General features: G+C 37.6%; 1 protein-coding gene and 3 long non-coding RNA genes across 6 annotated transcripts in view; 2 read left to right on the top strand and 2 right to left on the bottom strand.

Moving 5' to 3' along the window:
* Window positions 1-15,724, bottom strand: part of GNAS (GNAS complex locus) — a 274,080-nt gene that overhangs the window by 192,120 nt on the left and 66,236 nt on the right. The gene's annotated exons all lie outside the window — the stretch shown is intronic.
* LOC110084742 (uncharacterized) overlaps window positions 1-15,724 on the top strand; it is a 74,980-nt gene that overhangs the window by 22,039 nt on the left and 37,217 nt on the right. The window lies entirely within an intron of this gene.
* On the bottom strand, window positions 5,071-15,492 carry LOC140706494 (uncharacterized). The gene is made up of 3 exons (XR_012086120.2): window positions 15,410-15,492; window positions 11,512-11,592; window positions 5,071-6,317 (listed from the first exon to the last, which is right to left on the bottom strand). It is a non-coding gene; the product is annotated as an uncharacterized LOC140706494 (long non-coding RNA).
* Window positions 10,444-11,838, top strand: LOC144588760 (uncharacterized). The gene is made up of 2 exons (XR_013544449.1): window positions 10,444-10,486; window positions 11,563-11,838. It is a non-coding gene; the product is annotated as an uncharacterized LOC144588760 (long non-coding RNA).

Genomic DNA, 15,724 nt, shown 5'->3' on the forward strand with positions numbered 1-15,724 from the left:
TCCCTGGAAAAGCCCCTGATGTTAGGAAAGGGTGAAGGCAAGAGAAGAAGAGGACGATAGAGGACGAGATGGATGGACAGTGTAATCTAAGCTACCAACATGAATTTGACCCAACTCCAGGAGGCGGTGGAAGATAGGAGGGCCTGGCCTGCTCTGTTCTATGGCGTCATGAAGAGTTGGACACGACTTAACGACGACTAAACAACAACAACAACATTGTATACGGCACCTGAGTTATGTGGCTTTTATAAAATACACTGATTTGTAATGAAAACAATAATCAATACTTCTATTTGCATTATTACATAGTAAGATGATTACTGGAAAGGACATTTGTGCTACTACTGAATGTTTAAGATATTAATATAATATTAAAAGCTGTCTTTAAAACACTAATACTGTTCAATCACAAACCAACAAAAATACCTTTAACATTCTTGCTAAAATAATCTTGAGCTTTTACACAATTATCACAGAGAACCTCCCCTATGGCAAAGGAATGCAGGCGGTTAACATACAAGAATTTCCACATCTTTACCATCAGGCATACAGCTGCTTCAGGAGTTGTCTGGAAGTGAGTCCTAGAGGGTTGAATACGGCAGAGGTTACCAGCCTTGTACTCAAATGTTTAGGAAACATGGGGCTACTGAGAAATGGGAGAATTAAAATCAGTGCGTGATTGAGGATCTAGAAAAGAAAGTTTTTGCTTCTTATACAAAGATTAGGAAAATGTCATATATATTCTAGTGTTGGCTCATGCCTTTTGAAAACTCTCCACTCCCTGGCAGACTGAAAAGAAAAGCACTTAACGTTTTTCTTCTTAAGCCCACTGATTCAGTGGAAATAAAATAAAAGAATAAAAGAAGAGTGGAGTTAATTTTCATCGTTTGGCATGGGGTATTTCTCTTATCCCATGAGAAATATCGATATGAAACCCATAGAACAATCATTTTGGCACAGTGTGATTGTTAGAGCTTCAGTGTCAAACTGCACTGTGAACATCTTAGTTTTCATTTGCCCTGAATTTCAGACAGCAGGGCATGAATGTTTTCATGAGGCTGTTTTAGTATGTTTCTACTCAACTGAAATTATAGTTCTGTGTAGGGAATGGCATATTGTTGGCTAGAGTATTTTGTGAGAAACACTGGAGATGATTTTAGAAAGAGAGAGTCTGAAATGGATTCCCAAAAACACGTGTGGTTGCTCAGCAATGCAATGTATTGTATTGTGTTTGTGGACTGATATAGAAGGCTAAAGTGGAGTTATGCCAATGTGTTGGTGCTTCTTTGCTTTACCTGGACATGCTGAATATTCTTCCATCATGGCTTGTAATTAGATGTAAGTAGGTGTTCCCTGCACGGGTGAAACTACAGCAGCAGGGAGCTGGTTTTAGATGTGCTGGATCCCAAGCCTATCCTCCCAGCTACCTTTTGGAGCTGTCAAGCTAATTTCTCTCCTCTCATTATTGGGAAAGGGAATTGCAAATGTCCAGCAAATCCGCTTCTGGATTGGTGCAACAAACTACAGAACTGAGGGTGAGGTCCCAAGATTGCTATGTCCATCTGGGTATATGAATAGAATGTGTAACCATTTATCATAGGTTGCAGAGAACTGAGTTACTGCTTAAACTGTTCATGTTGTGGTGGGAGGGGATACAAGTGAGGAGGGAAAAATGGTATCAGGCAACAGAGAGAAGGCAGAAGGGCTCAGTTCCTTCTTTAGCTCAGCCTATTCCCAAAAAATTAAGAACTAAGATCATGGCCACTGGTCCCATCACCTCCTGGGAAATAGAAGAGGAAGATATGGAGGCAGTGACAGATTTTACTTTCTTGGGCTCCATGATCACTGCAGATGGTGACACTAGCCACGAAATTAAAAGACGCCTGCTTCTTGGGAGGAAAGCAATGACAAACCTAGACAGCATCTTAAAAAGCAGAGACCTCACCTTGCCGACAAAGGTCCGCATAATCAAAGCTATGGTTTTTCCAGTAGTGATGTATGGAAGTGAGAGCTGGACCATAAGGAAGGCTGACCGCCGAAGAATTGATGCTTTTGAATTGTGGTGCTGGAGGAGGCTCTTGAGAGTCCCCTGGACTGCAAAGAGAACAAACCTATCAATTCTGAAGGAAATCAACCCAGAGTGCTCACTGGAAGGACAGATCCTGAAGCTGAGGCTCCAATACTTTGGCCCATCTCATGAGAAGAGGAGATTCCCTGGAAAAGCCCCTGATGTTAGGAAAGTGTGAAGGCAAGAGAAGAAGAGGACGACAGAGGACGAGATGGCTGGACAGGGCAAAGAGAAGAAACTTTGGGACTACAGACCGGTCAGCCTGACATCAATCCCAGGCAAAATTCTGGAGCAATATCAACATATGACAGTATGACAATGGAACCAATTACTTAAGGAGATGATCGAGCACTCCAACATTGCAGGCATTCAAGACAAAATTAGGCAACCATCTGTCAGATATACTTTGATTTAGATTCCTGAACTGAGTAGAGGGTTGGAGTTGATGGCATTCTATACCCCTTCCAACTGCATTATTCTATGAATAATCAGTACAATCAGTACTACAAATCAGTAGGGTGCACTGTATTTTTTTTTAAAAATCTATAGCTAATCGTTCTTGCTGGCTGGAACTGGTGGAAAAAATTGTGCCCAGATTTATTTAGTGACTAATTGGAATGCTTCTTGATGTACTATAAATCTAATTCAGCCACTAAGGACAGCAGCAGGGAAATAGAATTTATTGTTTCTGCAGTATATGGCCAATTATTATTCAATGCACTTCACTGTCTCTTCTGAGATTGCACCTCTTTTCCAAGGGGGGGAAAACTGTACAAACGATGCCTGAAGAGGGAATTGCATATTTTCATGGAGAAGAGGAGATGCAAGTCAAGTCTATTTTGGGTGAAATGAAGAAAGGAAATAATTTTGCTTTAAATAAGTTGATTTAAATCACAGTTTGAAATCACTAATCAGAAAGATTTCATTTAGTCATTTTTCCTCTTGGACTAGTTCAACTTTAGTACACATTTTTCACATTTTCCTTGGCATACTGACACCCATTGCAGCAACGCTCTGCTCCACAATACTTCCAGTCTTTGAAAGTGTGCCGTTTCAGAGAAAAGGAGGTGAAGGTCTTAACTTTATCTACACAAAATTACAAAGGGACCATAGCAAGTTTTGCACTCCAAGCAAATCAGCACTTGCAAGGAAACTAAAGAAAGCATTATTTTATGCTGAGAAGAAACCTGGGGTGGGAGGGAGAAGGAAGACATCAGAAATTGCAGAAATAATATGTAAAACAGGAATAATCAGTTCTGTTATTCGTCATGTTCATATATTACTGCAAATAAATATGTATCTATGGAGATATAAGGTCAGTTTGAGAAGTACATATTTTCCTGATGGGATCTACTAAAATAAGTAGTTGATTGATTGACTGACTGATTTAATTTCAAGGTATTTTTACTTCATCTTTCTCCTTAAAAAGGATCGAAGGTGCCTTACCTCATTAAAAGACAGTAATACTCACCCTAACAGTGTTGAGTATAGAAATACAAATTAGAGGCTAACTAATCTTTACAGAAGTCAGTAGAACACCATAAAAACAGAAGCTCAGACCAAGAAATTTTAAAAAATACATGAATGTTGTCTTATAATACATAATTAGAACATTTCTATATTATAAGACACTTCTTAATGAGGTCTTAGAGCTGTAACCCATTTTAAATCGAAACATCATGACAGAAGGCTCTTAAAGAAACAATTTTTTAATACTAAAAATTTCAAAATCAATTTAAATAAAATCTACTAGTTTTTTAAACTCCTTTTTAAAAAAAATATCACAGATATTTATCCTGTGCCCCTTCTATTTTCATCATGTTTGAAACTGTTAGGCTGTACCACAGACAAACCTATATTCTTCAACTTTTCAGAATCTCCCTCTGCCGGTCATGTCTTCACTCTTTTGTGAAGATAATTTATGCTACAAAATTTGGGCCTATAAGTTTCCTTAGATATTACATGGGTTAACAGTGATTCAAGGTTCTTCAATGCTCAAGTTGATGCAACCAAGTTGCACCATAGAAAGGAGAATATCTACAGACTCAGGATAACTATGACATTTGCAGATGCTGAAAACATCGAGAGATGTGCCTGAGGAGTGAGCATCCCAAAATTCATAAGAAGACCATGCAGTGGAATGCTGAAAGAGAGGGATGGGAGGAAGATAAAGCAGAGTGCCTCTGAAGGGGTGAAGAACATAGACATAGACATAAAAAGTGAAGAATGAACCATCTCATTGCATGGCTAAGTTATTTCTTGGTGCACACTGAGAAATTATTTTAAAAATGTCTCCAGAGATGGAAAAGAGAATTGCCTGTAGAAATAAGTGAAGAAACCGACTACTTTAATCGAACCGGGAATTGGAATCTTCATGCACTACAACACCCTTCCAAATTTAGAAAACAAAATAAAATGGAAACAATCCATCTCCCAAACCCCACCCACCCAACCTCAGCCTGATGAGGACGAAGCATGCTCAGCAAGTGTGAAATGTTTACTGGGGGGGGGGGGAAGGAAGAAAGAATAGTAAAGTAAGGAAATTAGAAGCATTGAAGAGGGCAATGTCCTTGCAAATGATTCACTCATATTATTCTGCCACAATTGCTTTTAAATATGCAGATGCTTTAAGTGGCACTCAATCCAGGCTTGTAATTTGACTGGCCTCAAGAACCACTGATTGAATATATTTGTTCTAGTTACATTTTAGCTGGGCTTTCCCAATGTGGTGCCCATCAGAGACATTAGGGTACATTTACCATTACTTGTAACCAGCCAACAGCTGTGAATGACAGGAGCTAATAGCCAACTCATTTGAAGGTCACCATTTGAGGTCCTGATCTAGTCCCATATAGTGGATTACTATGGCTTTGTTGTCACCTGTAGATCACTAAGTAGTTGTGATCTCGCTTTTTCTCCCACCCCTCTTTTAATGTGGTATTATAGCCCTCTGTACGACCCAATATCACATTTTGTTGCAAAATCCACACAAGACTACCATGTTTCTCCAAAATTGACAGGGTCTTTTATTAATTTTTGCTCCAAAAATGCATTAGGGCTTATTTTCAGAGGATTTTTTTTTCCATGTACAACAATATGCTTTTTTTTCCAAATACAGTCGTGTCATCTTCTTCTGGTTGCTGCACAATGGTGGATGGTGAGGTTTTACTTAACTGGGGGTTATTTCTGGGGTAGGGCTTATATTATGAGCATCCTGAATAATCATACTAGGGCTTATTTTCAGGTTAGGTCTTATTTTCAGGGAAACAGGGTAAATATTACAACGATATTGTAATGATACTGACATCATACAATAATTTGACCTGAAATGTTATTAAAAATGGTACTCCCATTTCTTTAAGGACTTGCCATAGTGTGCTGCGGTCCACACAGTCAAAGGCTTCTGCATAGTCAATGAAGCAGAAGTAAATGTTTTTCTGGAACTCTCCGGCTTTCTCCATAATCCAGCACATGTTAGCAATTTGGTCTCTATTTCCTCTGCCCCTTCGAAATCCAGCTTGGACTTCTTTGAGTTCTCCATCCACATACTGCTGAAGCCTACCTTGGAGGATTTTGAGCATAACCTTGCTGGCATGTGAAATGAGTGCAGTTGTACAGTAGTTGGAGCATTCTTTGGTGCTGCCCTTCTTTGGGACTGAGATGTAGACTGATCTTTTCCAATCCTCTAGCCACTGCTGAGTTTTCCAAACTTGCTGGCATATTGAGTGTAGCACCTTAACAGTGTCATCTCTTGAGATTTTAAATAGTTCAACTGGAATGCCATCACCTCCATTGGCCTTGTAGTTAGCCAGGTTTTCTAAGGCCCACTTGACTTTACTTTCCAGGATGTCTGGCTCAAGCTCAGCAACCGCAATATCTGGGTTGTCCGGGATATCCAGATCTTTCTGGTATAATTCCTCTGTGTATTCTTGCGACCTCTTCTTGATGTCTTCTTCTTCTATTAGGTCCTTCCCATTTTTGTCCTTTATCATGTTCATCTTTGCACAAAATGTTCCTCTAATATCTCCAATTTTCTTGAAGAGATCTCTGGTTTTTCCCTTTCTATTATTTTCCTCTATTTCTTTGCACTGTTCATTTAAGAAGGCCCTCTTGTCTCTCCTTGCTATTCTTTGGAAGTCAGCATTCAGTTTTTTTGTAACTTTCCCTATCTCCCTTGCATTTTGTTTCCCTTCTCTTCTCTGCTATTTGTAAGGTCTCACTGGACAGCCACTTTGCTTTCTTGCATTTCCTTTTTTTGGGGGAAAGAAAAGTATTCTTTATACACTGTTACTGATGGTAATTAATGCAACAAGAATAAACTTACTCTTCCATTAAAAATAAATAACATCACAACTCGGTGTAAAATCAGAAAATAATATAAAACGAGCTGGTATTTATTAGCAGAATATGAACTGTATTTATACACTGCAAAATAGGTCATACTTTTAGTAGCTTGTGAAAACTGCATACTTCAAAGATAACTAAAAAATGTATTTTTAAAAGAAAAGAAAAAAGTATTAAAATAACAAGTTTTGCAGCTGACCTTCCTCCTTTTCTCAATATCAGTAGAAGGGATAAGAAAACACCTTGAAATCTAAGTAGGAAAACTGAACAATTGAACATACACACACACACACAAACACACACACACACACACACACACACGCACACCATTATCATTGCTATGCACATAGAGAACATGTAATGAAGAAAAGTTTCTAGTGTAAGCTTAGTTCTGATGCAACACTTTTCTTTGCCCAAAGAGAGAAGGAGCATAAATTCTGTCCATCCCAGGCAATGCAAAACATGAAACATCTTATTTGACTATGTGCCTCTTTCATATGGAATAAGTTGGCTCCACATCCTAGTACAGCTGCAAGACAGCTGAATAACTTCCCTAGGCTGTTCTTCTAGTGTGATGGAGAAAGGTGTCACAACAGGCCTTACTTGGGGCATCGGCTCTTCATGTGGAGGACTTGCCAGGCTGAACCTTATCCAAAAAGTGCCATTGAGTAATCTGACAGAAAGACAGATAGAATTATTTTGCTACTATTGGAAGGTATATAAGGGGCAGACCTTTAACAGGTTTTGCTTGGGTCTTGCACCAAAGTAACATTGTTTACTAGGATTATTTAGTTTGGAAGATCAGTATGTCAAAAATCAATTTTCAAATGCTACAGTGAATCATATCAAAATATTACCTGTACTTATAATATAAAAATACTAATACAGTATCTATGAACTTTTACTCCTGTCCAATAAATGTTTGACCTACTTAATTTAAAGTGGATATACATGCTTCAGAGCCAATCACCAGGGAAAGAGAGTTTGATCAACACTTCTGCACCCTAAAGAAGCCACTTTACCCTTTTCAAGAGTGTCTACAAAGGTACACAGCTGATTCCAAAGAAAGATGAAATTAGTTGCTATATTTGGGTTCCTAGACCCTACTTTCTTCATGTTGTGCCATGACAATAAAACTGCAGCAGTGCAGAAGAACAAGGAATAGCAGGCTAAAAGCCCATCAGACTGTGCATCCAAGCATGCATTAAGTTAATGCCAACGGGATGCACGATAGAGTGTGCATTCTAATGTCCATTTTGGTGCAACTAGAGCCAGACCATATCTTCAGGATGAGAGCAACATGGTCTCCTTTGTCTGGAAGAAACAAGCAATGCAACTACAGTATCTCCACAGCCAAACCCACGATATGATTACTGACTGACCACAAAGGAAATAACATGAAGTATAATGAAACAGACTGGTAAACAGTGACACTTAGTATCAGGGAAACAATGTCTGCGATCAAGTCTGAAACACAAAAAGTGGGCATTCTTTAGGGTACATTTCATGTCCCTGAAACGAAAGGTTTTGCACTGCAAATATTTGGAGATGGGTTGGTCTCTTAAACATGCATTATGCCAATTCTTTCTGCCACTCTGCTGCCAATTTTGTGTGTTATTTTATTATTATTCTGTTTGCCAACATTCAACAATGCACTTCCACTGGCAGAAGATGCTTCTATAAGCAGAAGAAAGTAATTCCCACTCAGTGTCCCATGTGACCTGGTAGACTGCCCCACAGGGATAAGAAGTCCTCTAGAGCAGTGGTCCTCAACCTTGGGCCTCCAGATGTTCTTGGACTTCAACTCCCAGAAATCGTGGCCAGCAGAGGGGGTGGTGAAGGCTTCTGGGAATTGTAGTCCAAGAACATCTGGAGGCCCAACGTTGGGGACCACTGCTCTAGAGTAGGAGGCTGTTTGGACTGTAGGGAGGAGAAGCTGAAAACTATGATAATTCCATAAGCATCACAACAGATTTGCGCCTTTGTGATTTTATATATAAACCAAAAACTTCTTGCGTAGTTATGCCTGCATAACTCAAAGTTGTGCAAGTGGTTGCGAAATTTACACCAAGGCATAACTCACATCCAGCTAGCACTTCTGCAGGTGCAGTTCTACAGTGAGCTGTGCAATCTGCTAAACAGATTGACTGTGCAAACTTCCAGAAAATTACATTTAGACTACAAGGATTTCAACCATCATGTTTTAAATTTAACGTACTTGAACAGCACCCACAGAATTTTTATATGGGTAGCCAAAGCATGTACAGTAAATATATACATAACTTTAAAACAAAATAGTAGCCTAAGAACTCAGTTATGGGTCATGAGGAACTGCAAACATTATACTCAGACATGGACATTAAATGTTCATCCTTCACCGAGAGGTACAGATTAGAAGACTTTATAAATCAACCTAATTAGAGAACATTTTTTACTTTGCTTACAGTTTGAAAAAAATGAGAACGCTCCTGATATATATGGGCTTCAGCCTGAAGAGAGTTGAAAAACAGTAAACCTAGATTTTATCATCAGGCCTGCTTTCAATCTTCTTAATATTTTGTTCCATTCTCTTAATCTCTGCCAACACAAAAATAGTAGCAATTGAATGGATGTCTACAAATTTGCATTTTCAAGATTCTAATTTTCAAATTTGCTTGCAATTCCCAAGGCTATTATCAATAGACAAGAGAGAGAATGTTCAGCAATATTCATAACTGAAGTAATCACAGTATTCTCCTTCTTGAAGCATTTTTCCCCTGAATCCTTGTTTTTGAAGAACTATTCATTTCAGGTCCCACACATTCATTATTTCATGCAGCCTACTGTTGTGAAATAAATTCTAACACTTCAAACATGAGATCACGTTTTTCTTTTAGATTGGCCTTATTCACACATGCACATTCACAGGTTCATAAACATCTAGTGTTGACATGTATGTGTGAATGGGGCTGTATTGCAACAAAGTATTCCTGTTGCATACATATTCTGTTACCTTATCTTTATTTTAAAAATGTATCCCAAACTACAAATAAAATTGTGTTCTGCTCAGGGATTAACATGTTCTAGGGCAAAGATCAAGAGCCAGTTTTTAATGCTACATTAAATCCTGTAATATTTGAAGAAAAACATGTCTTTGAGCCGCCCAGAGACCTTTGGGTAGTGTGGGTGGCATATAAATTAAATCAATCAATCAATCAATCAATCAATCAATCAATCAATCAATCAATCAATCAATCAATCAATCAATCAATCAATCAATAAAATGAATGAATGAATGAATGAATGAATTTTCCTTCCCAGTGAATAGAGAGAACCCTGTTGTATTGAAACAAATTCCCATCCAGTACAGTAGCCTGCTTCCCCTAGTGACCACATACATGGCTTTGAGTACATTACAGGCAACATGATTTTTTTAAAAAAATAATTTTGTTATTTAAAATATTTTACCCTACCTTTCTCCTAAAAAAGGACCCAAGGCAGCTTATATCATTAAAAACACAATACTAAAAGCTAAAAGCAGTACGTTATTCAAATATTAAAGAAGAATTAATAACATGATGTTAGAAATGTTAGGTAAAGGCGTTACAAAATTTAGATTCAAAAGCAGTAAAATATAAACCATCCCATTTATTGTCTCCTAGTCAGTCACTAAGGAAAAGCCTGCCTGAAGGCAAATAACCTTTCCTGCTACTGTTTCCTAACCACTGGTATTCAGTGGAATTTTGCTGCTTAGTTTCACAGGTTGCATTAAATCATTACAGTGGGTGTGGATTTGTCTTATTTGCTTTTTAATAGGAATTATACACAATTTATGCACAGTAATCATCCATCCTAGAAGAAATTTTTAAAAATGAGAATGTTGTTTCTTGTCAGAGTGATTCCGTGTAGCCTATGGTATTTGCACAGTAAGACTGTGCAGTTGACTCTTTTTTCTAATGTTTCTATAATGTTCAAAGGATTAGATGCAAATAAACTGAGCACAACTGATTTCAATAACATGACAAATTCATCTGATGATAACATCTTATTCTAGGACTGGAATAGAACATTTTAACTGGTACTCAAGATAATACGGTACCTCCTTTGTTTATTTTGACACGGCAATGGGTCATTCCAGATCTAACTCTGCATGTGGGGTTTTCATCATTATTAATCAGTTTTATTCCTTCCATGTGTGCTTACACTTTTCTTCCATTTTGATACTAAGGGTGGGAAATCTCGGGTTTTCCAAAGTGCCCTCTCATTTTACCTGCTTAGCCTTAACATAGTGACTCTTCCATGGGCCTGCAACCTACATCCTGAGTCCATATCCCTCGATAAATGGATTGGATTTACTGTATACTGATGCAGAAAATCAATGACAGCTAACTTAATTCCCATTGATTTTGATGAGAACTTATCAACAACCAGCTTACAATGCATCTTATTTCTATCAGAGTTTGAAAATGTCACTTGTTTGGTCTATAACTCCCACCATCCCCAGCTAGGATGGCCATGCTGACTGGAGGCTTCTGGGACCTGTAGTCCAAACAGTAATGTTTCCAAACTAAAATTTTCATTCAGAAATAAGCCCCACCCCAGTGTTTCCAGTGGTAATTCTTCCAGTGTCAGTCATTTCATGTACAGAAAACATGTATGAATCAATTCCCCCCTTATTTTAATTACTTAAGTCAATTCTTTTTAAGTATAATTCAAAGAAAAGAAATGTTACTTTTTGGACTGCAAGTCTCAGAAGCCCCCAGCCAACATGTCTAACCACTCTGTCTGGGAGATTCTGGGAATTATATCCCAAAAAAACCTAAGTATTCCCACTGTATATTAAACGCACTAGTGAAGTTGCTGACCTTGATCAAATTCCAGGGAAAGCTGGAATTTATAAACTGGAGACAAAACTATCCATTTTAATTGTATTTTAATTGTTTTGTCTTTTTATTGTATTTTAATTGTTGTAAGCCACCCAGAGACCTTTGGGTAGTGTGGGTGGCATATAAGATAAACAAACAAACAAACAAACAAACAAACTGAAAGTGGTCTGAGAGGGAGGACATATCCTATTTGCAGCTGATCCATTAGGTGCATGAGAAACACTATCAGCTTACCTCAGGTTCAGTTTACCTCAGCCAGTGCACTTCTGCCTGTTCTTTTACCAGAATCAGAGGGTCACCTGTATTTCCCCATTGCTGAACTCCCCATGTGAGCGTTATGAGAGAAAGAAGTGGAGGCAAGATGGAACGAAAAATGAGAAGAATCTACAGAATAACTTACAATATGTAAGACATTTGACTATCATGCCACATAAGTGCACAAGTAGCCAATACTAATATCTCCTTCTGCCAGCAAAGCATGAAATGTTAAATGTGAAAGAAAAATGTTATACTCCAATTTATGAAAATTTAATTTGATATATATTAAACATTTTAAAAATATGTGTACAGTAATTATTTATGATGTGATTAAACATTATCATTGATTCATCACTTTAGATGACAATTGACCACAAGCATAAAATACAAATATATCTACATGATTTTAAAAAATCAATAATTTTTACATATTGACAGTGGCATGAGGTATCTTACAATTTAACAAAGCTCATTAATTATAAGAATTGTAAGTTAGTTAAATTGTAACTAACTTACAATTTAACAAAGCTCATTAACACACATACACATTCTCTATAGAACTAGAACAATAGAAGCAAAATAATCTCAAAACAATAAATAAGCATGACCTTAATTTGCAGTCAGAATAATTTATATACCTGCTGCAATTTAATATGCTTGTCCTTAATTATGTGCAGTACAATCCTATGCATATTTACTCAGAAGTCCTAAAGTATAATTAAGACTACAGCCAAAGCTGACTGATGTACCAATTATTTTAAAACGTGTAGCCATCATTTTAATATTTCTTTATATAGAAATATATAAACAGTAATTGAAAATATATTTCTGTTAGAACTAAAATACTCCTACTGATTCCCCCAAATCAGTATGACATGGTTTGCCAACTTTGTCAGCCAGAACTATAGTCTAGGACTTTGCTGAAAACTATGCCATCATTTAAAACTTAAGGGGAAACGGAAATAAATGCTAACTCTATATAAATGCAATTCATTTAGTTTAATTCATAAGGAATACAGTAAAAAAAATATTCATTATTAGAGAGAATCTGAAAAGAAGCCACTCTTTAAACAATGCTTGAAAAAAAAAATCTCCAAGCCAATATGGATTGCAATACTGAAGACCAAGGAATTTTCATAAACTTGTTAGAAAGGGGGGTGGGGGTGGAAGCAGAGAGCGAAGGAACACAATTTTGGTATTTGCCTCTTTTTGCCAACTGTTGTTCTTCAGAGAATTGTGTGGCGCTAGAAAGAAACTCACTAAAACGTCGGTCACAGAATGTCTATTGTATATTGCAAGATCAGACACAGAACTTTGCATCGATGGATGAAGGGGAGAGTGTCCAATATACTGGACCCACAAACTTTCCCAATTCTTAATGCAACAGCAGTACATTAAGTGAACCTACATGGAAGTTAAGAACCACCGAATAAAGCGAGGCATATTGCCAAATAAACAAAGAAAGTAGTGTGCAGAAAAACAAATACATGTTTAAGGAACTGAGCAACTTATTTTTGTCTATGCATGTGTTCCGCTTCAGAATCTATATATATTCTCCACTATGCCAATTTCTTCAATAGTATCTGTAGACTGGAAAATGTTGTTTTCTTTAAAGTATCTGAAAGTTTTGTTTTCAAAGTATGAACAATTCCTCCTGGAACAAACTGTGATGCCATTAAACAAATTTATTCATTTCCATGTCCACAAGTGATTAAAGGTGTACAAAATGTTGTTCGGTAAATAATCAATTATTCTCAATTTGAGTGAATTGTTAAAAGAACAAAAAAGATTTCTTTTCCTAACTTACTCCCAGTGTAAACAAATCAACTTTTTTTCTTTCCACATTGTGCCAAAAATGGAGAAAAATCCTATAAAATCCATATAATATATGGATTTATTATTATATTAAAGAATATTCAGCTTGGATTCATCAACATACATCTCTGCATCCTATTAGCAAAGGCTGAATGTGGCAGATCAAATTAAATGTTTCTCTGCAATTTAATAAAAACAGCATACATAATTGAGTATGCTATTCTTCCTGAAGACAGATATGCTTTCTTCCTCTATTTACTTTGTATGGAATGCAATGATTACCAGCCCACTTTTTCCCATGATGAATACAAGTTTTTAAAAAAGATCTTTGGAAACAAGCACAGAATAGCACAATTCTCTTAGAAAGCAAGCGTAAAAATCTTGCAACTGCTAACCCAAAACTTAAGCTCTTTTAATACTGATGCTCACTATCCTTCTGCCTAAAGCTGCATACTTAGGTATATGACCTGGGTAGCAAGATAAAGTATGTTGCAGCAATACCATGAAACTGTAAAAGCCTGTAAGTATCCTTAATGGGGAGAAAACATTCTCTTCCTTTATTTTTAAACACACACCACATAAGATTTACAATTTTTAAAAATTCCTAGAAATATGTTGTGTTTTTTGTCTGAAACGTATCAGCAGGCTACACCCTGTTGGTAACTTTATAGCCTATTGCTTTGAAATCTTAGAAACAAAGTAAAAGATATGAAGACATCCTATGAATGACCTACAAGTCTCAGCAAAAAAGAAAGATTCATGATTGTAATGATTCTGAGGAGGGGTCTATACTCTTTCTGCTCTCCAAAGCTCTTGTGACTGTTTTCTAAATGAAGTATAATGTAGGAAGTGCAATGCCTTAAAAAGTCAACACAGAACACTAGAAAACACCCACACATGAAAAGTCTGGTTGTTGAAATGCCTCTCAAATGGGGTATCTGAAAAAGTGCTCAAGATTGTCCCTTAGCATAGTTTTAAGACAAAGAAAAGCTCTTCAGGAACCTAGAAGTAACTTTGCTTTTCTCAGCTCCCTACAGAACTGGGTGCAGAATTATCAGCCTGTCTGTCTGCCTGATCATTACAATGTTTTTGCCTTTCTTATCTAACCCAGTCAAAATAAGCATCCTGTGTTTACCTCCCAAGCCGCAGAAAAGAGGGGAGGGGGTGGGAGAAAAGCACTGAAGTCTTCACAAATCTTCACAACCCTCCTCTCCTAAATAAGGACAGACTCCCCCACCTCGAAAAAAACTCATGAACAATCTCCCCAAGAGTACTTTCCCCAAGCCTAACCTATCAAGTTTCCTCAGTCCTACTTTCACCCACATCCCGTTAAAAAAAAACAAGTCCTCGTTCTCTGCCTTAACCACCCACTCCCTATAAAGAGAGGGGATTGGGCAGCCCCATTCCTCTAAAAGAAAAATGGTCTTCAAGGTCTTAAATCTCACTTTCTGTCGCACAGTTCACTGGCAATAAAAAGTCTGAAAAAAAAAACAACCTTCACCTTCCCTCTCACATGTGTGCTCATACAGCCTGACTTCTCTGCACCACTTAAATAAATTTGGCATGTATCACTCTCCTTCTGAAATAAGAAGAAAATTATGCAAAAGGTTTGCGATTATTCCCTCTTTCTGATTCCTACTCCCCCCCTTATATATCTGAAATGCCAGAGAAGGAAAGCGTTACACAGGCTGATCCCAGGAAAAAAACAACAACCCAAAACAGAAAATAAAAATAAGATAAAAATAAATTTAAACAGAAAATCACTGGAAATGTAGTATCAGTAAGTAGCAACACTTCCCTTTTATTCTATACAAAAAAGATCAGCACAAATCTTTCTCATCCATAATATATCCCCTTCATCTGCTCAAAAGTAAAATAAGTCAAAGTGGAGAAAAGACAAAGATTTGGAGGGGGGTTGAGCAGTGAGATAGGAGAGAGAGAGAGAGAGAAAGAGAGAGAGAGAGAGAGAGAGAGAGAGAGAGAGAGAAGCGGGATGAAAACCCAGATTTGCTCCCTACATCAATTGAGCTATTCAATCTGAGAGAAAGAGGGTTCTTGCCTTCAGGGGAAGGGGGGTCTCCCTTCTACAGCAGGACCTTGAAGGAGGACTGGGCCGAATCAGAAGGGGGAAAAAAGTTCCCTAGGGAGTTTCACAAAATTGCCACACATTTATTTTCAGCAGCTGCTATTTTTAAACCAGCTCCTGCTATTTTTAGAAACAGCCGTGTTTTGTCATGTGCTGAACTCTGACCTTCCCCAGGCAACCCGCTGTTCCTCCCTCTCTCAACACAACTCCCCCCCACAAGTCACACACACCTCCCACCTCTTTCCTCCTTCATGCACACCTCCCTATTCTTCTTTCAGTTCCAAACTT

Source organism: Pogona vitticeps, chromosome 4, assembly GCF_051106095.1.
Source record: "Pogona vitticeps strain Pit_001003342236 chromosome 4, PviZW2.1, whole genome shotgun sequence".
In the NCBI taxonomy this organism is placed as follows: Eukaryota; Metazoa; Chordata; class Lepidosauria; order Squamata; family Agamidae; genus Pogona; species Pogona vitticeps.